At 41.7% G+C, this 22,713-nt stretch overlaps 22 non-coding genes across 22 annotated transcripts; all 22 read right to left on the reverse strand.

The window, feature by feature from the left end:
* Positions 1–14,025: 14,025 nt before the first annotated feature.
* trnaf-gaa (transfer RNA phenylalanine (anticodon GAA)) lies at positions 14,026–14,098 on the reverse strand. The gene has a single exon. It is a non-coding gene; the product is annotated as a tRNA-Phe (tRNA).
* An 82-nt stretch (positions 14,099–14,180) lies between these two features.
* trnai-aau (transfer RNA isoleucine (anticodon AAU)) lies at positions 14,181–14,254 on the reverse strand. The gene has a single exon. It is a non-coding gene; the product is annotated as a tRNA-Ile (tRNA).
* A 463-nt stretch (positions 14,255–14,717) lies between these two features.
* Positions 14,718–14,790, reverse strand: trnaf-gaa (transfer RNA phenylalanine (anticodon GAA)). The gene has a single exon. It is a non-coding gene; the product is annotated as a tRNA-Phe (tRNA).
* Positions 14,791–14,872: 82 nt separating this feature from the next.
* On the reverse strand, positions 14,873–14,946 carry trnai-aau (transfer RNA isoleucine (anticodon AAU)). The gene has a single exon. It is a non-coding gene; the product is annotated as a tRNA-Ile (tRNA).
* A 462-nt stretch (positions 14,947–15,408) lies between these two features.
* On the reverse strand, positions 15,409–15,481 carry trnaf-gaa (transfer RNA phenylalanine (anticodon GAA)). Its single transcript has one exon. It is a non-coding gene; the product is annotated as a tRNA-Phe (tRNA).
* Positions 15,482–15,563: 82 nt separating this feature from the next.
* trnai-aau (transfer RNA isoleucine (anticodon AAU)) lies at positions 15,564–15,637 on the reverse strand. The gene has a single exon. It is a non-coding gene; the product is annotated as a tRNA-Ile (tRNA).
* Positions 15,638–16,250: 613 nt separating this feature from the next.
* trnan-auu (transfer RNA asparagine (anticodon AUU)) lies at positions 16,251–16,324 on the reverse strand. The gene has a single exon. It is a non-coding gene; the product is annotated as a tRNA-Asn (tRNA).
* Positions 16,325–16,787: 463 nt separating this feature from the next.
* trnaf-gaa (transfer RNA phenylalanine (anticodon GAA)) lies at positions 16,788–16,860 on the reverse strand. Its single transcript has one exon. It is a non-coding gene; the product is annotated as a tRNA-Phe (tRNA).
* Positions 16,861–16,942: 82 nt separating this feature from the next.
* On the reverse strand, positions 16,943–17,016 carry trnai-aau (transfer RNA isoleucine (anticodon AAU)). The gene has a single exon. It is a non-coding gene; the product is annotated as a tRNA-Ile (tRNA).
* Positions 17,017–17,479: 463 nt separating this feature from the next.
* trnaf-gaa (transfer RNA phenylalanine (anticodon GAA)) lies at positions 17,480–17,552 on the reverse strand. Its single transcript has one exon. It is a non-coding gene; the product is annotated as a tRNA-Phe (tRNA).
* An 82-nt stretch (positions 17,553–17,634) lies between these two features.
* trnai-aau (transfer RNA isoleucine (anticodon AAU)) lies at positions 17,635–17,708 on the reverse strand. Its single transcript has one exon. It is a non-coding gene; the product is annotated as a tRNA-Ile (tRNA).
* A 462-nt stretch (positions 17,709–18,170) lies between these two features.
* trnaf-gaa (transfer RNA phenylalanine (anticodon GAA)) lies at positions 18,171–18,243 on the reverse strand. Its single transcript has one exon. It is a non-coding gene; the product is annotated as a tRNA-Phe (tRNA).
* Positions 18,244–18,325: 82 nt separating this feature from the next.
* On the reverse strand, positions 18,326–18,399 carry trnai-aau (transfer RNA isoleucine (anticodon AAU)). Its single transcript has one exon. It is a non-coding gene; the product is annotated as a tRNA-Ile (tRNA).
* Positions 18,400–18,862: 463 nt separating this feature from the next.
* trnaf-gaa (transfer RNA phenylalanine (anticodon GAA)) lies at positions 18,863–18,935 on the reverse strand. The gene has a single exon. It is a non-coding gene; the product is annotated as a tRNA-Phe (tRNA).
* An 82-nt stretch (positions 18,936–19,017) lies between these two features.
* trnai-aau (transfer RNA isoleucine (anticodon AAU)) lies at positions 19,018–19,091 on the reverse strand. The gene has a single exon. It is a non-coding gene; the product is annotated as a tRNA-Ile (tRNA).
* Positions 19,092–19,553: 462 nt separating this feature from the next.
* Positions 19,554–19,626, reverse strand: trnaf-gaa (transfer RNA phenylalanine (anticodon GAA)). The gene has a single exon. It is a non-coding gene; the product is annotated as a tRNA-Phe (tRNA).
* Positions 19,627–19,708: 82 nt separating this feature from the next.
* trnai-aau (transfer RNA isoleucine (anticodon AAU)) lies at positions 19,709–19,782 on the reverse strand. Its single transcript has one exon. It is a non-coding gene; the product is annotated as a tRNA-Ile (tRNA).
* A 617-nt stretch (positions 19,783–20,399) lies between these two features.
* On the reverse strand, positions 20,400–20,473 carry trnai-aau (transfer RNA isoleucine (anticodon AAU)). The gene has a single exon. It is a non-coding gene; the product is annotated as a tRNA-Ile (tRNA).
* A 461-nt stretch (positions 20,474–20,934) lies between these two features.
* On the reverse strand, positions 20,935–21,007 carry trnaf-gaa (transfer RNA phenylalanine (anticodon GAA)). Its single transcript has one exon. It is a non-coding gene; the product is annotated as a tRNA-Phe (tRNA).
* An 82-nt stretch (positions 21,008–21,089) lies between these two features.
* trnai-aau (transfer RNA isoleucine (anticodon AAU)) lies at positions 21,090–21,163 on the reverse strand. The gene has a single exon. It is a non-coding gene; the product is annotated as a tRNA-Ile (tRNA).
* Positions 21,164–21,781: 618 nt separating this feature from the next.
* On the reverse strand, positions 21,782–21,855 carry trnai-aau (transfer RNA isoleucine (anticodon AAU)). The gene has a single exon. It is a non-coding gene; the product is annotated as a tRNA-Ile (tRNA).
* Positions 21,856–22,473: 618 nt separating this feature from the next.
* On the reverse strand, positions 22,474–22,547 carry trnai-aau (transfer RNA isoleucine (anticodon AAU)). The gene has a single exon. It is a non-coding gene; the product is annotated as a tRNA-Ile (tRNA).
* Positions 22,548–22,713: the final 166 nt, after the last annotated feature.

The following is a 22,713-nucleotide window of genomic DNA, read 5'->3' on the forward strand; positions in this document are numbered from 1 at the left end:
TATTTTGACTGGAATCGTGTGGTCATTGTTAATAAGTGGAGCATTACTAATCGTAGCATCAAAATAGTTTTGCAAAAGGAGTCTCATGGTTGCAGGATTTATTTTGCGGGGTGCCATTTTTTTGGTTCAGCACATGCCCCCGAAAAGGTCTGTGCACAGCCCTATATTACTCAATGACTACCTCATTCGCAGTTGAATTAGCCATTCTAAAAAATCGTCCACAGGCAGGCATAAATCTTTATGGTGACTTCAACTGCCCACACCTGACACCCATTCAATGAGTGTCTGCCTCTATAAAACAACTGTTAACTATCACACCAGGTGTCATGACTTCTGCCGAAGTCGATGCCTCTCCTTATTCGGGCGGTGTTCGGCGGTCGACATCGCCGGTCTTCTAGCCATCGCCGATCCATTTTTATTTTCCATTTGTTTTGTCTCATTTTCCCACACACCTGGTTCTCATTTCCCTCATTATGTGTTGTGTATTTAACCCTCTGTTTCCCCCATGTCTTTGTGTGGTATTGTTTATCTGTTTTCATGTATGCGCACGTTAGGCTGGTTGCGCTGGGTTATGTTCAACCCGTATTTGTATTTCGTGTTCGTTTGTGCCGTGTGTTTTTGGTTCGCCAAATAAAGGCTCCGTTTTGCTACCAAATATCTGCTCTCCTGCGCCTGACTTCCTACAGCCCTTCACGCATACCTTGACACCTAGGCAGAACATTGACCTTGAGTGAATGATCACGCGATCACACTTGTGTGATGTTGGTGACAAAACACCTGAAAGCCAGGTCAAAACAGGTGGAAGTGTACACCGGGGCAGGAGTCCTATCACAAAGGTGGCATTAGGCGGCCACACACACATGTTCACACTGAATTTAGCCCAGGTCTAAAATAATTCTTAGGAACAGTTTTTCAGGCTTGCCAATCACAGAGTTCCGTTGTCACCTAAATTGAATATTAAATATGCTTAGCCCTGGGCTAAGAACATGCAAAGTGAAACCTTGGTGGTCAAATCAAATTAAACCTTTTAAGCTCTTTAGTTTTTAGATTGCTGTGAAATACATGATTTTAGTTTGTTTGTTTCATATGGTTTTGAAATGTGTTTTTTTTTTATTGAATTTAGAAAGACAGCTGCACATTCACTACATCCTGATCATTAGCAGTCAGCCACTGAGTCATGGTTGATGCATACTGGTCCCTCTTTTGACCCAAGTCATGTAAAATTGTGGATCTCATTGGCGCCATCCTAATTTAATAATAGGCTCATCCACTGCCTCGTTTATCAAAAACAGACTTCTACCGCAGCTAATAAACATGGGCCGAAAACAAGTCAGATTTGCTTAATTGTGTTAGAACCAATGATAATTAAATACTGTTTTTCCGTAAGCTAGTAGTTCTACTCATCAAAACAGTAAGGAGAGTCAGAGATGAGTTACTTCACAAGCAGCCTATTTCTCAGATCTAGCAAAACTAATAATATAATTTATTATACAATAGGTACAGTTTAAAATAAGAAACAATTCATATTGTGGTACACAATGCAAGCCTCTCTTCAGGCCGCCAACTAATCACTGAGCGGGAGATGATATATTAACTGTCCACTGCATGACCCCACTAACCGGTCCATTTGGATAATATCATCCATTGTACACACATCTCAATCACCAAACAACCTTATTTGGCTGTATTAACCTTGTGTAACCTTTTTTAGATGAATGGACATTAAATTACATTACATGTCCAAGCTTGAGATCTTCCACCCTTACAGTTATTGCCCTCAGGTCATTCAAAAGTCTCTGGGCTCTATTTTCGGCTGGCGTTAGGCAAGCACAATTTTAACACAATGTTTGCAATTTCGACCTGTTAAAGCCGGAGCTCTTCTATTGTCAAACCCTAGAGCTAGGATTGGTAATTTACCTGTTTTATATGAGCTCACTTGCGCTGAGGTGAGAGGGGAGGGGTGGCAATATCTGAGGTGTGTACTTAAAAACGTGCGACAAATTGCCAATTTCAGTATGTGCTGGTTGGGACATTTAAGATGGATTCTGACAATGGAATCGCAGTTTATCTAGCCGTGACGCACATTGCCTATGCCATATGCACATAGAACAAGAGAGGTGTGCTTTTTGTGCCCGTAAACCTGATATTTAGAAACATTAAAGAACAATATTTTTCCCCATTTCGTTTCATTTGATTAAAAACCAAGCATAGCTTCCTCTCCTCTCAATGAACACTGTTTTTCTTGTCCAGCCAAATACATTCGCCAATTAGTGAAGATTATCGAAAAAGGGTTTGGCTCATGAGACCGCTTTGAAGTAAATCTTGTTTTGCATTTTGTTTGATTATAAAACAAGCCCTTAATAGGATACTATAACTAAAGCTGGTTCAACAGCAATGCATCGTATGTTTTTCTTATCCTGGCCATGCATTCGCCAAGTAGCTTATCCATCAAAGGTTTCTAAATGGTATACTCGTGAGGCTTTTGCCTACCTTCTTTTGCATTGCTCTCAATTCACACAGGCCTACCTGCAGTGTATACTCCATTCGGCTTGTCTCTATCCCCATTTCCAAAGACCGCCTCTTGTCAGGTTAGCAAAGACGCGCTCCTCTAGTATTTACATTATTCACTCCTATTATGCATTATCAACGGTAGGCCTAGGCTATATCTTGCTTATTTAGAATGTGCATCATACACACAATACAATTTACGGGAGCCCAGAATGTTTTATTTGAGTAGAAGTGAGATGCATAAAGGCCTATACTCGTTGATGCCAATAACAACAATGTTGACTGTCAAAACTCCAAAGTATTACTCAAACACTAGATGTTATATTATTTGTATTTGTTTACTGTTGCTGTCACTCATTACTGTAGCCTATGCAATTTAATAAACTGTAGTATCAATCCACAATGCACTGGGACCATATTTTCTGTACCACCAGCCAAATTGGAGTTGATGAATATGCAAAGACCATCAATATGCTACAGAACTTAAGACAAATGTATGAGTGCAGTACTAAGCCACATAAAGCCTTGATTGGCCAGTGAGTGGCCAAGCCCTCATTATACCTATAACTTGTTTATTCATCAAAATTCAGCCCTTTAGTGCCTCTGTAAGCTTGTGCTCTCATAATAATGGCTGAGAAAATAGCTGAAATATTTCTGACACACACCTGGAACTATAGTGCCACCGCCAGCACTTACAGTTGAAGTCGGAAGTTTACATACACCTTAGCCAAATACATTTAAACTCCGTTTTTTTTGCAATTCCTGACATTTAATCCTACTAAAAATTCCCTGTCTTAGGTCAGTTAGGATCACCAATTTCTTTTAAGAATGTGAAATATCAGAATAACATAAAAGATAATTATTTATTTCAGCTTTATTTCTTTCATCACATTCCCAGTGGGTCAGAAGTTTAGATACACTCAATTAGTATTTGTTAGCATTGCCTTTAAATTGTTTAACTTGGGTCAAACATTTCGGGTAGCCTTCCACAAGTTTCCCACAATAAGTTGGGTGAATTTTGGCCCATTCCTCCTGACAGAGGTGGTGTAACTGAGTCAGGTTTGTAGTCCTCCTTGCTCGCACACACTTTTTCAGTTCTGCCCACACATTTTCTATAGGATTGAGGTCGGGGCTTTGTGATGGCCACTCTAATACCTTGACTTTGTTGTCCTTAAGCCATTTTGCCACAACTTTGGAAGTATGCTTGGGGTCATTGTCAATTTGGAAGACCCATTTGTGACCAAGCTTTAACTTCCTGACTGATATCATGAGATGTTTATTCAATATATCCACATCATTTTCCTTTCTCATGATGCCATTTATTTTGTGAAGTGCCCCAGTCCCTCCTGCAGCAAAGCACCCCCACAACATGATGCTGCCACCCCCGTGCTTCATGGCTGGGATGGTGTTCTTCGGCTTGCAAGCCTTCCCCTTTTTCCTCCAAACATAACGATGGTCATTATGGCCAATGTCGTGTCTTTGGCATCATTAAACTGAAGACTGTTAGTTTATCAAATCAATTCTCTGTAATTATTATTACGTGATTAACTAGTCAGCTAAATGTAATTAACCTGTTGGGGGTAGGGGGCAGTATTTGCACGGCCGGATAAAAAACGTACCGAATTTAATCTGGTTATTACTACTGCCCAGAAACTAGAATATGCATATAATTATTGGCTTTGGATAGAAAACACCCTAAAGTTTCTAAAACTGTTTGAATGGTGTCTGTGAGTATAACATAACTCATATGGCAGGCAAAAACCTGAGAAGATTCCTTACAGAAAGTGACCTGTCTGACAAGTTCTTGTTCTTCTTGCCTCTCTTTAATGAAAACTGAGGATCTTTGCTGTAACGTGACACTTCCTATGGCTCCCATAGGCTCTCAGAAGGCGGGAAAAAGCTGAATGATGTAATTCCAGCCACTGGCTGAAAAACATTAGCGCTTTTGGTAAGTGCTCTATCAGAGGACAATGGGACAGAGGCGCGTGCACGAGTCGACCCCATGTTTTTATTTTCTCTCTCTTTGAACCTAAACACGCTTTCCCGGTCGGAATATTATCGCTTTTTTACGAGAAAAATGGCATAAAAATTGATTTTAAACAGCGGTTGGCATGCTTCGAAGTACGGTAATGGAATATTTAGAATTTTTTTGTCACGAAATGCGTCGTGCGCGTCACCCTTCTTTACCATTCGGATAGTGTCTTGAACGCACGGACAAAACAGAGGATATTTGAACATAACTATGGATTATTTTGAACCAAACCAACATTTGTTATTGAAGTAGAAGTCCTGGGAGTGCATTCTGACGAAGAACAGCAAAGGTAATAACATTTTTCTTATAGTAAATCTGACTTAGGAGAGGGCTAAACTTGGTGGGTGTCTAAATAGCTAGCCCTGTGATGCCGGGCTATCTACTTAGAATATTGCAAAATGTGCTTTCACCGAAAAGCTATTTTAAAAGTTCTGAATGTCACATGCTAATGTAAAAATCTGGTTTTTGATATAAATATGAACTTGATTGAACAAAACATGCATGTATTGTATAACATAATGTCCTAGGGTTGTCATCTGATGAAGATCATCAAAGGTTAGTGCTGCATTTAGCTGTGGTTTGGGTTTATGTGACATTATATGCTAGCTTGAAAAATGGGTGTCTGATTATTTCTGGCTGGGTACTCTGCTGACATAATCTAATGTTTTGCTTTCGTTGTAAAGCCTTTTTGAAATTGGACAGTGTGGTTAGATTAACGAGAGTCTTGTCTTTAAAATGGTGTAAAATAGTCATATGTTTGAGAAATTGAATTAATAGCATTTCTAAGGTATTTGAATAACGCGCCACGGGATTCACCTGGCTGTTGAGTAGGTGGGCCGATTTCGTCCCGCCGACCCTAGAGAGGTTATTAACTAGGAAGTCGGGGCACCAAGGGAAATATTCAGATTACAAAGTTATAATTTTCCTAATATAACTTTCTGATATTTTAATATCTGATCAATTAGTCTTCTAATGAATTATTCTTTACCTCACGTTAGTCTCATTCCAAATGTCGTACATTGTTGGTTATCTGCACGAACCCAGTCTTCACTATTAATCATCCATACATCAATTGTCTCAATCATTTATTTATTAACTAACTAAATAATCACAGAAATGCACACACAAACAAACAGAGTAGATATGGTTACAAGGGGATGTGCCCTAGTGGGCTAAACCGGCATTGCAGCTTGGTAGACAAAAGAGAAGTGGGTGTAGACTGAGAATGGCGGGAATTATGCAAATGAATCACTACACACTTGATAATTCTAACAATTGAAATGCTAATCCTTTCCACATGAACGCTCACTCATTCGGGAATAATTGAAATCAATATATATATATTTACGCTCAGTGTGTCGTCGTGATCTCTGTTGGAAAGCTAGGATATGCATATAATTGGTAGATTTGGATAGAAAACACTCTAAACACGTTCAAATAATGTCTGTGAGTATAACAGAACTCATATGGCAGGACAAAACCTGAGAAAAATCCAACCAAGAAGTGGGAATTCTAAAGTTTGTAGTTTTTGAAGTGAATGTCTATCCTGTATCCAGTGTCTGTGGGGTCAGATTGCACTTCATAAGGCTTCCAGTAGATGTTAACAGTCTTTAGAATTTGTTTCAGGCTTCTATTGTAAAAGGGGAGAGAATAAGACCACTCAGAGCAAGTGGCTCAGCTGAAAGCCATGAATTGTTTATCATGCATGGCTGTGAGCGCACCGTTCATTCTCTTTCCTTTCTAATGAAAACGGTATTGTCCGGTTGAAATTTTATTGAATATTTATGATAAAAAGATCCTAAGGATTGATTATAAACATTGTTTGGCATGTTACTACAAACTTTAATGGAACTTTTTTTACTTTTCGTCTGGATGTTGTGAGCGCACTTTGTGCCTTTGGATTACTGAACTAAACTCGCGAACAAAATGGAGGTATTTGGACATAAAGAGGGACTTTATTGAACAAAACGAACATTTATTGTGTAACATGGAGTCCTGGGAGTGCCACCAGATGAAGATCATCAAAGGTAAGTGATTAATTTAATCGCTATTTCTGACTTTTGTGAGTCCTCTCCTTGGCTGTAAAATGTCTATGTTTTTTTGTGGCTAGGCGCTGTCCTAACATAATCGCATGGTGTGCTTTCGCCATAAAGCCTTTTTGAAATCGGACACTGTAGTTGGATTAACAACAAGTTTATCTTTAAAATGGTGTATAATACTTGTATGTTTGAGGAATTTTAATTATGAGATTTCTGTTGTTTGAATTTGGCCCTGCAATTTCACTGGCTGTTGTCGAGGTGGGACGCTAGTGTCCCACAAATCCCAGAGAAGTCAAAAGATTCAGCAATCTACTCAAACCTTATCCCTCTCGTAATTGAGGTAAGCTTGGTCTGAAGAGGATTTTCGTAGGTGGGGGTTATATTCGTAACAGCAGAAAGGGGCTGTCCCATAATGCCAGGTCAATGTCTGTGCTCATGGGGCAGGCCCATGACCCAGTTAACTCCAAAGGGAATTGGAGTTTCCTTCATTAACCTCTTGACGGTCGCCTAGGATAGGGGGCGCCACAGCGCATTTTGAAAATAATTCGTTCCCATTTTAAACGGCCTACTACTCAAACTCAGAAGCTAGGATATGCATATAATTAATACTTGTGGATAGAAAACACCCTAAAGTTTCTAAAACTGTTTGAATGGTGTCTGTGAGTATAACGGAACTCATATGGCAGTCAAAACCCCGAGACAGATCGAAACAGGAAGTGGAATTCTGAATTGCGAACTCAACTTCATCACGTTGCCTATTAATCACACCGTGAGATATGGTTCATTGAGCACTTCCTATTGCTTCCACTAGATGTCCCCAGTCTTTACAAAGTGATTTGAGTCTCCTACTGTGAAAACTGACAGAATGACACGTGGTGGAACGTGGTCACACGGAGAGGGCCATCACCATTATGACGCCGGCGCCGCTGGTTACCCTCCCCTTTCGAAATGTTTTGAAACACAATGCAATCGTCCCCCTCGAATCTTATTGGAGCTCTCGTTGAAAAAGGCCCTACAGATTTATGTTATAGAACGTTTGACATGTTTGAACGAACCTAAATAAGAAAATAATGCATTTTGTTGAAAGAGTAGCCCCGCGCACGTCGGAACTTTTGGTGAAGCCTTCAGAACGCGCTAACAACAACAAGCTAATGGAACATAAAGGATGAACTTTTTTGAACGAAAATACATTTGTTGTGGACCTGGGATTCCTGGAAGTGCCTAAGGATGAAGATAATCAAAGGTAAGGGATTATTGACAATAGTATACAAGACTAGATTTGATATGCGATTGTTCCAAGATTGCTAGCCTATTGTTCTGAGTATCGCATCCCCTTTTATCACAAAGTGTGACTACCCAGTAAAGTTATTTTTAAATCTGCCATTACAGGTGCTTTCAAGAGATATTCATCTATAAATCTTAGAATGACAATATTACATTTTTAAAATGTTTTTGAATAGTAATTTAGTAAATTGTAGCGCTGTTTCATCGGATGCATTTGAGGGAAAATAGTTAGTCAACGTTACGCACCGATGTAAAATGCTGTTTTTATATGTAAATATGAACTTTATCGAACAAAAGAATGCATGTATTGTGTAACATGATGTCCTAGGTGTGTCATCTGATGAAGATTGTCAAAGGTTAGTGCTGCATTTAGCTGTTTTTTGGTTATTTGTGATGCATGTGGTTGGTCGGAAAATGGCTATGTGGCTACTTTTACGATATACTCCTCTAACATAATCTAATGTTTTGCTTTTGCTGTAAAGCCTTTTTGAAATCGGACAACGTGGTTCGATTCAGGAGAGGTGTATCTATAAAACGATATAATTTGAAAAAAAAATTGAAAAAAATAAAATTATTACATTTTGTTATGCTAATGGCGATATGATTTTTCGCTGGATGTCCGTCCCAGGCCGCACAGGGGTTAAACAGTTTATAATCACATCACATAATTTCACAAATAGTTTCATATTTACTCATTCATTTTATACAACAATTAGATGAAAGCCCCACATCCAAGACTCTTGTATAAACAAAGTTATGGTAATGTGGCTGTACTGCCTTTCCTGAGGTCACCAAATTGTACAAAACGGACCAGTTTGTAGCTGGCTACTTCACCGACCATTTATACCTTCTCCAGAACATGGATATTGTTCAGTTCTCAAGTTCTGTGATGTGGAAGAAGTTCCTTTGTTCTCTCTATGAAAACTAACTTTATACTCTGGCCAAGAGGAGACAAAACTCCTCTAGGAATTTATGACCTGTCCAACAGAGCTGGGGTGTAGGGGGAAGAGAGAGAGGCGGCGAGAGAGAGAGAGGGGGATGGTGCTCGCTGCACCCAAAGAGGGCCACGTCATGACACCAAACAGTTCTATTTTGTTTCACCAGATCAGAGGACATTTCTCCAAAAAGTACGATCTTTGTCCTCATGTGCAGTTGCAAACCGTAGTCTGGCTTTTTTATGGCGGTTTTGGAGCAGTGGCATCTTCCTTGCTGTGCGGCCTTTCAGGTTATGTCGATATAGGACTCGTTTTACTGTAGATATTGATACTTTTGTACCTGTTTCCTCCAGCATCTTCACAAGGTACTTTCTGTTTTTTGGGGATTGATTTGCACTTTTCGCACCAAAGTAAGTTCATCTCTAGGAGACAGAACACGTCTCCTTATTGAACGGTATGATGGCTGCGTGGTCCCATGGTGTTGATACTTGCGTACTATTGTTTGTACAGATGAATGTGGTACCTTCAGGCATTGCTCCCAATGATGAACCAGATTTGTGGAGGTCTACAATTAATTTTCTGAGGTCTTGGCTGATTTCTTTTGATTTACCCATGATGTCAAGCAAAGAGGGACTGAGTTTGAAGGTAGGCCTTGAAATACATCCACAGGTACACCTCTAATTGACTCAAATTATGTCAATTAGCCTATCAGAAGCTTCTAAAGCCATGACATAATTTTCTGGAATTTTCCAAGCTGTTTAACTTCTTAAAGTATAGGGGCAGTATTTTCACGGCCGGATGAAAAACGTACCCAAATTAAACGGGTTACTACTCTGGCTCAGAAACTAGAATATGCATATTATTAGTAGATTTGGATAGAAAACACTCTGAAGTTTCTAAAACTGTTTGAATGGTGTCTGTGAGTATAACAGAACTCATATGGCAGGCACAAACCTGAGAAAAATCCAACCAGGAAGTGGAAAGTCTGAGAATTTTAGTTCTTCTTTTGAATCTCTATCAAAACTACAGTGTCTGTGGGGTCATGTTACACTTCCTAAGGCTTCCATTGTCTGTCAACAGCCTTCAGAAAGTTCTTTCAGCATTCTCCTGTCACTGGGCAGAGTATAGGAGCTCAGTCAATCAGTGGACTGCCTGGGGACAAAGGGATTGGATATGCGCGATCCCGCGAGCACCCCTATCCTTCTTTTTCTTCTTGAATGAATATGCTATTGTCCGGTTGGAATATTATCACAATTTTACGTTAAAAATAGCATAAAGATTGATTTTAAACAACGTTTGACATGCTTCTAAGAACGGTAATGGAACATTTTGACTTTTCATCTCTGGTACCACACTCGCGCGTTATGCCTTTGGATAGTGCTCTGTACGCACGAACAAAACGGAGGTAATTGGACATAAATATGGATTATTTTGAACAAAAACAACATTTCTTGTGGAAGTAGCAGTCCTGGGAGTGCATTCTGACGAATATCAGCAAAGGTAAGAGAATATTGATAATACTAATTCTGAGTTTAGGTGACCCCGAACTTGGCGGGTGTCTGTATAGCTTGCTGTGATGGCGAGCATTGTACTCAGAATATTTAATAATGTGCTTTCAACGTAAAGCTATTTTAACCTCTTACATCTAGACGTTCCGCTAGCGGAACACCGCTCCAATATCCAATGATAGGGCGTGGCGCGAAATACAAACTCCTCGAAAATCCGAAAACTTCAATTTTTCAAACGTGACTATTTTACACCATTTTAAAGACAAGACTCTACTTTATCTAACCACACTGTCTGATTTCAAAAAGGCTTTACAACGAAAGCAAAACATTAGATTATGTCAGGAGAGTACCCAGCCAGAAATAATCAGACACCCATTTTTCAAGCTAGCATATAATGTCACAAAAACCAAAACCACAGCTAAATGCAGCACTAACCTTTGATGATCTTCATCAGATGACACTCCTAGGACATTATGCTATACAATACATGCATGTTTTGTTCAATCAAGTTCATATTTATATCAAAAACCAGCTTTTTACATTAGCATGTGACGTTCAGAACTAGCATTCCCACCGAACACTTCCGGTGAATTTACTAAATTACTCACGATAAACGTTCACAAAAAACATAACAATTATTTTAAGAATTATAGATACAGAACTCCTTTATGCAATCGCGGTGTCCGATTTTAAAATAGCTTTTCGGTGAAAGCACATTTTGCAATATTCTGAGTAGGTAGCCCGGCCATCACAGGCTAGCTATTTTGACACCCACCAAGTTTGGTACTCACCAAACTCAGATTTACTATAAGAAAAATTTGATTACCTTTGCTGTTCTTCGTCAGAATGCACTCCCAGGACTTCTACTTCAACAAAAAATGTTGGTTTGGTTCCAAATAATCCATAGTTATATTCAAATAGCGGCGTTTTGTTCGTGCGTTCAAGACACTATCCGAAGGGTAACGAAGGGTGACGCGCGGACGTGTATCGTGACAAAAAAATTCAAAATATTCCATTACCGTACTTCGAAGCATGTCAAACGCTGTTTAAAATCAATTTTTATAAGATTTTTCTCGTAAATTAGCAATAATATTCCGACCGGGAGTCGTTGTTTTCGTTCAAAGACTGAAAATGTAAAATGGCCTCTTCACGTGCACGCGCGCCCAGTCTCATTGTTCTCAGATCGACAACTATCCAAATGCGCTACTGTTTTTCAGCCAGAGACTGCAGAGTCATCATTCAACGTTATGGCACCTTCTGAGAGCCTATGGGAGCCTTAGAAAGTGTCACGTTACAGCAGAGATCCTCTGTTTTGGATAGAGATGACAAAGAAGGCCAAGAAATGGTCAGACAGGGTACTTCCTGTACAGAACCTTCTCAGGTTTTGGCCTGCCATTTGAGTTCTGTTATACTCACAGACACCATTCAAACAGTTTTAGAAACTTTGGAGTGTTTTCTATCCAAAGCTTATATGCATATTCTAGTTTCTGGGCAGGAGTAATAACCAGATTAAATCGGGTATGTTTTTTATCCGGCCGTGAAAATACTGCCCCCTATCCATAACAAGTTAAAATGTGACACCGCGGTTGCATCCAGGAGTAGTCTATCTATAATTCTTTTACCTGTCTGGGAACGTGGGACGCTTGCATCCCACCCTAGTCAACAGCCAGTGGAATCGCGTCGCGCGAAATACAAAACCTCATAAATGCTATAACTTCAATTTCTGATATATATGACTATTTTACACCATTTTATAGATACACCTCTCCTGAATCGAACCACGTTGTCCGATTTCAAAAAGGCTTTACAGCAAAAGCAAAACATTGGATTATGTTAGGAGAGTACCCTGCCAAAAAAAATCACACTGCCATTTTCAAAGCAACTAGATGCATCACAAATACCCAAAAACACAGCTAATGCAGCACTAACCTTTGACAATCTTCATCAGATGACACTCCTAGGACATCATGTTACACAATACATGCATTTTTTGTGCGATAAAGTTCATATTTATATATAAAAACAGCATTTTACATCGTTCAGAAAATATTTTCCCTCAAATGCTACCAGTAAATCAGCGCTACAATTTACAAAATTACTATTCGAAAACATTGTTAAAATTTTATATTGTCATTCAAAGAATTATAGATTAACATTTCGTGAATGCAACCGCATTGCCAGATTTAAAAATAACTTTACTGGGAAATCACACTTTGCAATAAACGAGGTGGTATGCTCAGAAAAATAGGCTAGGCGATACATGTTAGCGCCATCTTGGAACCATCTAAAATCAAATATACTATTGTAAATATTCCCTTACCTTTGATTATCTTCATCAGAAGGCACTTCCAGGAATTCCCAGGTCCACAACAAATGTAGTTTTGTTCGAAAAAGTTAATAATTTATGTCCCAATAGTTCCTTCTTGTTAGCGCTTTCCGAAGGCTACTCATAGTGTACTGAAGCGCGCGGGACTTGTCGTCACGAATGTGCAAAAAAAATATTTTACGTTCGTTCAAACATGTCAAACGTTGTATAACATAACTCTTTAGGGCCTTTTTCAACCAGAGCTTCAATAATATTCAAGGCGGACGATTGCATTGTCTTACTAAACGTTTCGGAACAAAAGGGTTCCCATGGGCGCCCGCGTCATAGTAGTAATGGCCCTCCCCCTGTGACCAACTTCCCAAGCCTCTCTTTGGGTCAGTTTCTACCATAGAAGACTCAAACCACTTTGTAAAGACTGTTGACATCTAGTGGAAGCCTTAGGAAGTGCTAAATGATTAATAAGTCCCTGTGTGTTTCAATGGCAAAGGCTTGAAGTGATTCCACACATCAGATTTCCACTTCCTGTTAGGATTTGTCTCAGGGTTTTGACTGCCATATGAGTTCTGTTATACTCACAGACACCATTCAAACAGTTTTATAAACTTTAGAGTGTTTTCTATCCAAATCTACTAATTATATGCATATTCTAGTTACTGGGCAGGAGTAGTAACCAGATTAAATCGGGTACATTTTTTATCCGGCCGTGCAAATACTGCCCTCTATCCCCAACAGGTTTTAAATAATTGTTATATATTTTATCAACGTTTATGATGAATATTTTTGTAAATTGATGTGCACATTCACCGGAAGTTTTGGTGGGAATACATTTCTGAACATCACGCGCCAATGTAATGCTGTTTTTGGATATAAATATGAACTTTATCGAACAAAACATACATGTATTGTGTAACATGATGTCCTAGGAGTGTAATCTGATGAAGATCGTCAAAGGTTAGTGCTTCATTTAGCTGTGTTTTGGGTTTATGTGACATATATCCTTGCTTGGAAAATGGCTGTGTGGTTATTTTTGTCTATGTCCTCTCCTAACATAATCTAATGTTTAGCTTTCGCTGTAAAGCCTTTTTGAAATCGGACAGTGTGGTTAGATAAAGTAGAGTCTTGTCTTTAAAATGGTGTAAAATAGTCATATGTTTGAAAACACATGCAAGTGACTCACAATGTTGACCCTCAAAGTGTACCTGATGGCCAGTATGGGGATCTACCCATAGATGTTGGAATTATTAGCACCACGCTCTAACGAACTTAGCAAACCGGCCGATAAATACAGAGAACAATATTTGCGATGTACCGAGCATCTGCAAGTGCTGGCACGTAACCTAACAAGATCACAAACAGCATAGCCTGACAAGGCTGGACACTCAACAACATCAAATGCCGAAACCCAGGCTCTAACCAGGGCCCTTTTAATCTTCATTCTAACGCTCTCCCAACTGAGCTATTTCGGCTAGCTGCTAAGATTCATTCTGTGACACTCATGACGATACACATGCAAGTGACTCACAATTTTCACACTCAAAATATAATCGATGGCCAGTATGGGGAACGAACCCACGACCTTGGCGTCATTAGCACCACGCTCCACCCAACTGAGCTAACCGGCCGCTAGCTGCGCAGCACAATTGTTGAGATGCACCGAGCATCTGCGAGTGTTGGCGTGTACACTAACAAGTCCACCAACAGCATAGCCGGACAAGACTGGACCCTCTTGGTTGCTCATAGTGGCATTTCTACCCAACTGGGGAATTAGCTCAAATGGTAGAGTGCTTGCTTAGCATGCGAGAGGTAGTGTGATCGATGCCCACATTCTCCAAAAACATATTCTTTTTGAGGATCCAAGAAAGCTCCAGTTCACACTTCATGCATCTTTCTCTTACGACAACCTACTGTCATGTAACAATAAGAAGCAACTTTCATGTGAGACTGAGGTCACAATTTCACATGAAAAAGAAACACATTACTTACATTCACAGGAGCAGCATAGCACACACGATTCAGGCCCACAAACACAGCTGTGGGCACTTTCCTTAAAGCCAAAGCAGAACATAAAGAAGGAACAACATCTAATGCCGAAACCCAGGCTCTAACCAGGGCCCTTTTGATCTTCAGTCTAACGCTATCCCAACTGAGCTATTTCGGCTAGCTGCTAAGATTCATTCTGTGACACTCATGACGATACACATGCAAGTGACTCACAATTTTCACACTCAAAATATAATCGATGGCCAGTATGGGGATCGAAACCACGACCTTGGCGTTATTAGCACCACGCTCTAACCAACTGAGCTAACCGGCCACTAGCTACGCAGCACAATTGTTGAGATGCACCGAGCATCTGCGAGTGTTGGCGTGTACACTATCAAGTCCACCAACAGCATAGCCGGACAAGACTGGACCCTCTTGGTTGCTCATAGTGGCATTTCTACCCAAATGGGGAATTAGCTCAAATGGTAGAGTGCTTGCTTAGCATGCGAGAGGTAGTGGGATTGATGCCCACATTCTCCAAAAACATATTTTTTTGAGGATCCAAGAAAGCTCCAGTTCACACTTCATGCATCTTTCTCTTACGACAACCTAGTGTCATGTAACAATCACAAGCAACTTTCATGTGAGACTGAGGTCACAATTTCACATGAAAAAGAAAGACATTACTTACATTCACAGGCGCAGCGTAGCACACACGATTCAGGCCCACAAACACAGCTGTGGGCACTTTCCTGAAAGCCAAAGCAGAACATAAAGAAGGAACAACATCTAATGCCGAAACCCAGGCTCTAACCAGGGGCCTTTTGATCTTCAGTCTAACGCTATCCCAACTGAGCTATTTCGGCTAGCTGCTAAGATTCATTCTGTGACACTCATGACGATACACATGCAAGTGACTCACAATTTTCACACTCAAAATATAATCGATGGCCAGTATGGGGATCGAACCCACGATCTTGGCATTATTAGCACCACGCTCTAACCAACTGAGCTAACCGGCCACTAGCTACGCAGCACAATTGTTGAGATGCACCGAGCAACTGCAAGTGCTGGCGTGTACACTAACAAGTCCACCAACAGCATAGCCGGACAAGACTGGACCCTCTTGGTTGCTCATAGTGGCATTTCTACACAACTGGGGAATTAGCTCAAATGGTAGAGTGCTTGCTTAGCATGCGAGAGGTTGATTGATGCCCACATTCTCCAAAAACATATTTTTTGGGGGATCCAAGAAAGCTCCAGTTCACACTTCATGCATCTTTCTCTTACGACAACCTACTGTCATGTAACAATCACAAGCAACTTTCATGTGAGACTGAGGTCAGAATTTCACATGAAAAAGAAAGACATTAATTACATCCACAGGAGCAGCGTAGCACACACGATTCAGGCCCACAAACACTGCTGTGGGCACTTTCCTTAAAGCCAAAGCAGAACATAAAGAAGGAACAACACCTAATGCCGAAACCGAGGCTCTAACCAGGGACCTTTTGATCTTCAGTCTAACGCTATCCCAACTGAGCTATTTCGGCTAGCTGCTAAGATTCATTCTGTGACACTCATGACGATACACATGCAAGTGACTCACAATTTTTACACTCAAAATATAATCGATGGCCAGTATGGGGATCGAACCCACGACCTTGGCGTTAATAGCACCACTCTCTAACCAACTGAGCTAACCGGCCACTAGCTACGCAGCACAATTGTTGAGATGCAACGAGCAACTGCAAGTGCTGGCGTGTACACTAACAAGTCCACCAACAGCATAGCCGGACAAGACTGGACCCTCTTGGTTGCTCATAGTGGCATTTCTACCCAGCTGGGGAATTAGCTCAAATGGTAGAGTGCTTGCTTAGCATGCGAGAGGTAGTGGGATCGATGCCCACATTCTCCAAAAACATATTATTTTTGATGATCCAAGAAAGCTCCAGTTCACACTTCATGCATCTTTCTCTTACGACAACCTACTGTCATGTAACAATCACAAGCAACTTTCATGTGAGACTGAGGTCACAATTTCACATGAAAAAGAAAGACATTACTTACATTCACAGGAGCAGCGTAGCACACACGATTCAGGCCCACAAACACAGCTGTGGGCACTTTCCTAAAAGCCAAAGCAGAACATAAAGAAGGAACAACATCTAATGCCGAAACCCAGGCTCTAACCAGGGCCCTTTTGATTTTCAGTCTAACGCTATCCCAACTGAGCTATTTCGGCTAGCTGCTAAAATTCATTCTGTGACACTCATGACGATACACATGCAAGTGACTCACAATTTTCACACTCAAAATATAATCGATGGCCAGTATGGGGATCGAATCCACGACCACGGCTTTATTAGCACCACGCTCTAACCAACTGAGCTAACCGGCCACCAGCTACACAGCACAATTGTTGAGATGCACCGAGCATCTGCAAGTGCTGGCGTGTACACTAACAAGTCCACCAACAGCATAGCCGGACAAGACTGGACCCTCTTGGTTGCTCATAGTGGCATTTCCACCCAACTGGGGAATTAGCGCAAATGGTAGAGTGCTTGCTTAGCATGCGGGAGGTAGTGGGATCGATGCCCACATTCTCCAAAAACATATTCTTTTTGAGGATCCAAGAAAGCTCCACTTCACACTTCATGCATCTTTCTCTTACGACAACCTACCGTCATGTAAAAATCACAAGCAACTTTCATGTGAGACTGAGGTCACAATTTCACATGAAAAAGAAACACATTACTTACATTCACAGGAGCAGCGTAGCACACACGATTCAGGCCCACAAACACAGCTGTGGGCACTTTCCTGAAAGCCAAAGCAGAACATAAAGAAGGAACAACACCTAAAGCCGAAACCCAGGCTCTAACCAGGGCCCTTTTGATCTTCAGTCTAACGCTATCCCAACTGAGCTATTTCGGCTAGCTGCTAAGATTCATTCTGTGACACTCATGACGATACACATGCAAGTGACACACAATTTTCACACTCAAAATATAATCGATGGCCAGTATGGGGATCGAACCCACGATCTTGGCGTTATTAGCACCACGCTCTAACCAACTGAGCTAACCGGCCACTAGCTACGCAGCACAATTGTTGAGATGCACCGAGCATCTGCGAGTGTTGGCGTGTACACTATCAAGTCCACCAACAGCATAGCCGGACAAGACTGGACCCTCTTGGTTGCTCATAGTGGCATTTCTACCCAAATGGGGAATTAGCTCAAATGGTAGAGTGCTTGCTTAGCATGCGAGAGGTAGTGGGATTGATGCCCACATTCTCCAAAAACATATTTTTTTGAGGATCCAAGAAAGCTCCAGTTCACACTTCATGCATCTTTCTCTTACGACAACCTAGTGTCATGTAACAATCACAAGCAACTTTCATGTGAGACTGAGGTCACAATTTCACATGAAAAAGAAAGACATTACTTACATTCACAGGCGCAGCGTAGCACACACGATTCAGGCCCACAAACACAGCTGTGGGCACTTTCCTGAAAGCCAAAGCAGAACATAAAGAAGGAACAACATCTAATGCCGAAACCCAGGCTCTAACCAGGGGCCTTTTGATCTTCAGTCTAACGCTATCCCAACTGAGCTATTTCGGCTAGCTGCTAAGATTCATTCTGTGACACTCATGACGATACACATGCAAGTGACTCACAATTTTCACACTCAAAATATAATCGATGGCCAGTATGGGGATCGAACCCACGATCTTGGCATTATTAGCACCACGCTCTAACCAACTGAGCTAACCGGCCACTAGCTACGCAGCACAATTGTTGAGATGCACCGAGCAACTGCAAGTGCTGGCGTGTACACTAACAAGTCCACCAACAGCATAGCCGGACAAGACTGGACCCTCTTGGTTGCTCATAGTGGCATTTCTACACAACTGGGGAATTAGCTCAAATGGTAGAGTGCTTGCTTAGCATGCGAGAGGTAGTGGGATCGATGCCCACATTCTCCAAAGACATATTATTTTTGAGGATCCAAGAAAGCTCCAGTTGAAACTTCATGCATCTTTCTCTTACGACAACCTACCGTCATGTAAAAATCACAAGCAACTTTCATGTGAGACTGAGGTCACAATTTCACATGAAAAAGAAAGAGATTAATTACATTCACAGGAGCAGCGTAGCACACACGATTCAGGCCCACAAACACTGCTGTGGGCACTTTCCTTAAAGCCAAAGCAGAACATAAACAAGGAACAACACCTAATGCCGAAACCCAGGCTCTAACCAGGGCCCTTTTGATCTTCAGTCTAACGCTATCCCAACTGAGCTATTTCGGCTAGCTGCTAAGATTCATTCTGTGACACTCATGACGATACACATGCAAGTGACTCACAATTTTCACACTCAAAATATAATCGATGGCCAGTATGGGGATCGAACACACGACGTTGGCGTCATTAGCACCAAGCTCTAACCAACTGAGCTAACCGGACACTAGCTACGCAGCACAATTGTTGAGATGCACCGAGCAACTGCAAGTGCTGGCATGTACACTAACAAGTCCACCAACAGCATAGCCGGACAAGACTGGACCCTCTTGGTTGCTCATAGTGGCATTTCTACCCAAATGGGGAATTAGCTCAAATGGTAGAGTGCTTGCTTAGCATGCGAGAGGTAGTGGGATTGATGCCCACATTCTCCAAAAACATATTTTTTTGAGGATCCAAGAAAGCTCCAGTTCACACTTCATGCATCTTTCTCTTACGACAACCTACTGTCATGTAACAATCACAAGCAACTTTCATGTGAGAGTGAGGTCACAATTTCACATGAAAAAGAAAGACATTACTTACATTCACAGGAGCAGCTAAGTACACACGATTCAGGCCCACAAACACAGCTGTGGGCACTTTCCTAAAAGCCAAAGCAGAACATAAAGAAGGAACAACATCTAATGCCGAAACCCAGGCTCTAACCAGGGCCCTTTAGATCTTCAGTCTAACGCTCTCCCAACTGAGCTATTTCGGCTAGCTGCTAATATTCATTCTGTGACACTCATGAAGATACACATGCAAGTGACTCACAATTTTCACACTCAAAACATAATCGATGGCCAGTATGGGGATCGAACCCACGACGTTGGCGTCATTAGCACCAAGCTCTAACCAACTGAGCTAACCGGCCACTAGCTACGGAGCACAATTGTTGAGATGCACCGAGCAACTGCAAGTGCTGGCGTGTACACTAACAAGTCCACCAAAAGCATAGCCGGACAAGACTGGACCCTCTTGGTTGCTCATAGTGGCATTTCTATACAACTGGGGAATTAGCTCAAATGGTAGAGTGCTTGCTTAGCATGCGAGAGGTAGTGGGATCGATGCCCACATTCTCCAAAGACATATTATTTTTGAGGATCCAAGAAAGCTCCAGTTCAAACTTCATGCATCTTTCTCTTAAGACAACCTACCGTCATGTAAAAATCACAAGCAACTTTCATGTGAGACTGAGGTCACTATTTCACATGAAAAAGAAAGACATTACTTACATTCACAGGAGCAGCGTGGCACACACGATTCAGGCCCACAAACACAGCTGTGGGCACTTTCCTTAAAGCCAAAGCAGAACATAAAGAAGGAACAACACCTAATGCCGAAACCCAGGCTCTAACCAGGGCCCTTTTGATCTCCAGTCTAACGCTATCCCAACTGAGCAATTTCGGCTAGCTGCTAAGATTCATTCTGTGACACTCATGACGATACACATGCAAGTGACTCACAATTTTCACACTCAAAATATAATCAAGGCCAGTATGGGGATCGAACCCACGATCTTGGCGTTATTAGCACCACGCTCTAACCAACTGAGCTAACCGGCCACTAGCTACGCAGCACAATTGTTGAGATGCACCGAGCATCTGCGAGTGTTGGCGTGTACACTAACAAGTCCACCAACAGCATAGCCGGACAAGACTGGACCCTCTTGGTTGCTCATAGTGGCATTTCTACCCAAATGGGGAATTAGCTCAAATGGTAGAGTGCTTGCTTAGCATGCGAGAGGTAGTGGGATTGATGCCCACATTCTCCAAAAACATTTTTTTTGAGGATCCAAGAAAGCTCCAGTTCACACTTCATGCATCTTTCTCTTACGACAACCTACCGTCATGTAAAAATCACAAGCAACTTTCATGTGAGACTGAGGTCACTATTTCACATGAAAAAGAAAGACATTACTTACATTCACAGGAGCAGCGTGGCACACACGATTCAGGCCCACAAACAGAGCTGTGGGCACTTTCCTAAAAGCCAAAGCAGAACATAAAGAAGGAACAACATCTAATGCCGAAACCCAGGCTCTAACCAGGGCCCTTTAGATCTTCAGTCTAACGCTCTCCCAACTGAGCTATTTCGGCTAGCTGCTAAGATTCATTCTGTGACACTCATGAAGATACACATGCAAGTGACTCACAATTTTCACACTCAAAACATAATCGATGGCCAGTATGGGGATCGAACCCACGACGTTGGCGTCATTAGCACCAAGCTCTAACCAACTGAGCTAACCGGCCACTAGCTACGGAGCACAATTGTTGAGATGCACCGAGCAACTGCAAGTGCTGGCGTGTACACTAACAAGTCCACCAAAAGCATAGCCGGACAAGACTGGACCCTCTTGGTTGCTCATAGTGGCATTTCTATACAACTGGGGAATTAGCTCAAATGGTAGAGTGCTTGCTTAGCATGCGAGAGGTAGTGGGATCGATGCCCACATTCTCCAAAGACATATTATTTTTGAGGATCCAAGAAAGCTCCAAATCAAACTTCATGCATGTTTCTCTTAAGACAACCTACCGTCATGTAAAAATCACAAGCAACTTTCATGTGAGACTGAGGTCACTATTTCACATGAAAAAGAAAGACATTACTTACATTCACAGGAGCAGCGTGGCACACACGATTCAGGCCCACAAACACAGCTGTGGGCACTTTCCTTAAAGCCAAAGCAGAACATAAAGAAGGAACAACACCTAATGCCGAAACCCAGGCTCTAACCAGGGCCCTTTTGATCTCCAGTCTAACGCTATCCCAAATGAGCTATTTCGGCTAGCTGCTAAGATTCATTCTGTGACACTCATGACGATACACATGCAAGTGACTCACAATTTTCACACTCAAAATATAATCGATGGCCAGTATGGTGATCGAACCCACGACCTTGGCATTATTAGCACCACGCTCTAACCAACTGCGCTAACCGGCCACTAGATAAGCAGCACAATTGTTGAGATGCACCGAGCATCTGCAAGTGCTGGCGTGTACACTAACAAGACCACCAACAGCATAGCCGGACAAGACTGGACCCTCTTGGTTGCTCATAGTGGCATTTCTACCCAAATCGGGAATTAGCTCAAATGGTAGAGTGCTTGCTTAGCATGCGAGAGGTAGTGGGATCGATGCCCACATTCTCCAAAAACATATTCTTTTTGAGGATCCAAGAAAGCTCCAGTTCACACTTCATGCATCTTTCTCTTACGACAACCTACTGTCATGTAACAATCACAAGCAACTTTCATGTGAGACTGAGGTCACAATTTCACATGAAAAAGAAAGACATTACTTACATTCACAGGAGCAGCGTGGCACACACGATTCAGGCCCACAAACACAGCTGTGGGCACTTTCCTAAAAGCCAAAGCAGAACATAAAGAAGGAACAACATCTAATGCCGAAACCCAGGCTCTAACCAGGGCCCTTTTGATTTTCAGTCTAACGCTATCCCAAATGAGCTATTTCGGCTAGCTGCTAAAATTCATTCTGTGACACTCATGACGATACACATGCAAGTGACTCACAACTTTCACACTCAAAATATAATCGATGGCCAGTATGGGGATCGAATCCACGACCTTGGCGTTATTAGCAGCACGCTCTAACCAACTGAGCTAACCGGCCACTATCTACGCAGCACAATTGTTGAGATGCACCGAGCATCTGCAAGTGCTGGTGTGTACACTAACAAGTCCACCAACAGCATAGCCGGACAAGACTGGACCCTCTTGGTTGCTCATAGGGGCATTTCTTCCCAACTGGGGAATTAGCTCAAATGGTAGAGTGCTTG

Source organism: Salmo salar, chromosome 27 (assembly GCF_965601325.2).
Source record: "Salmo salar chromosome 27, fSalSal1, whole genome shotgun sequence".
Classification (NCBI taxonomy): Eukaryota; Metazoa; Chordata; class Actinopteri; order Salmoniformes; family Salmonidae; genus Salmo; species Salmo salar.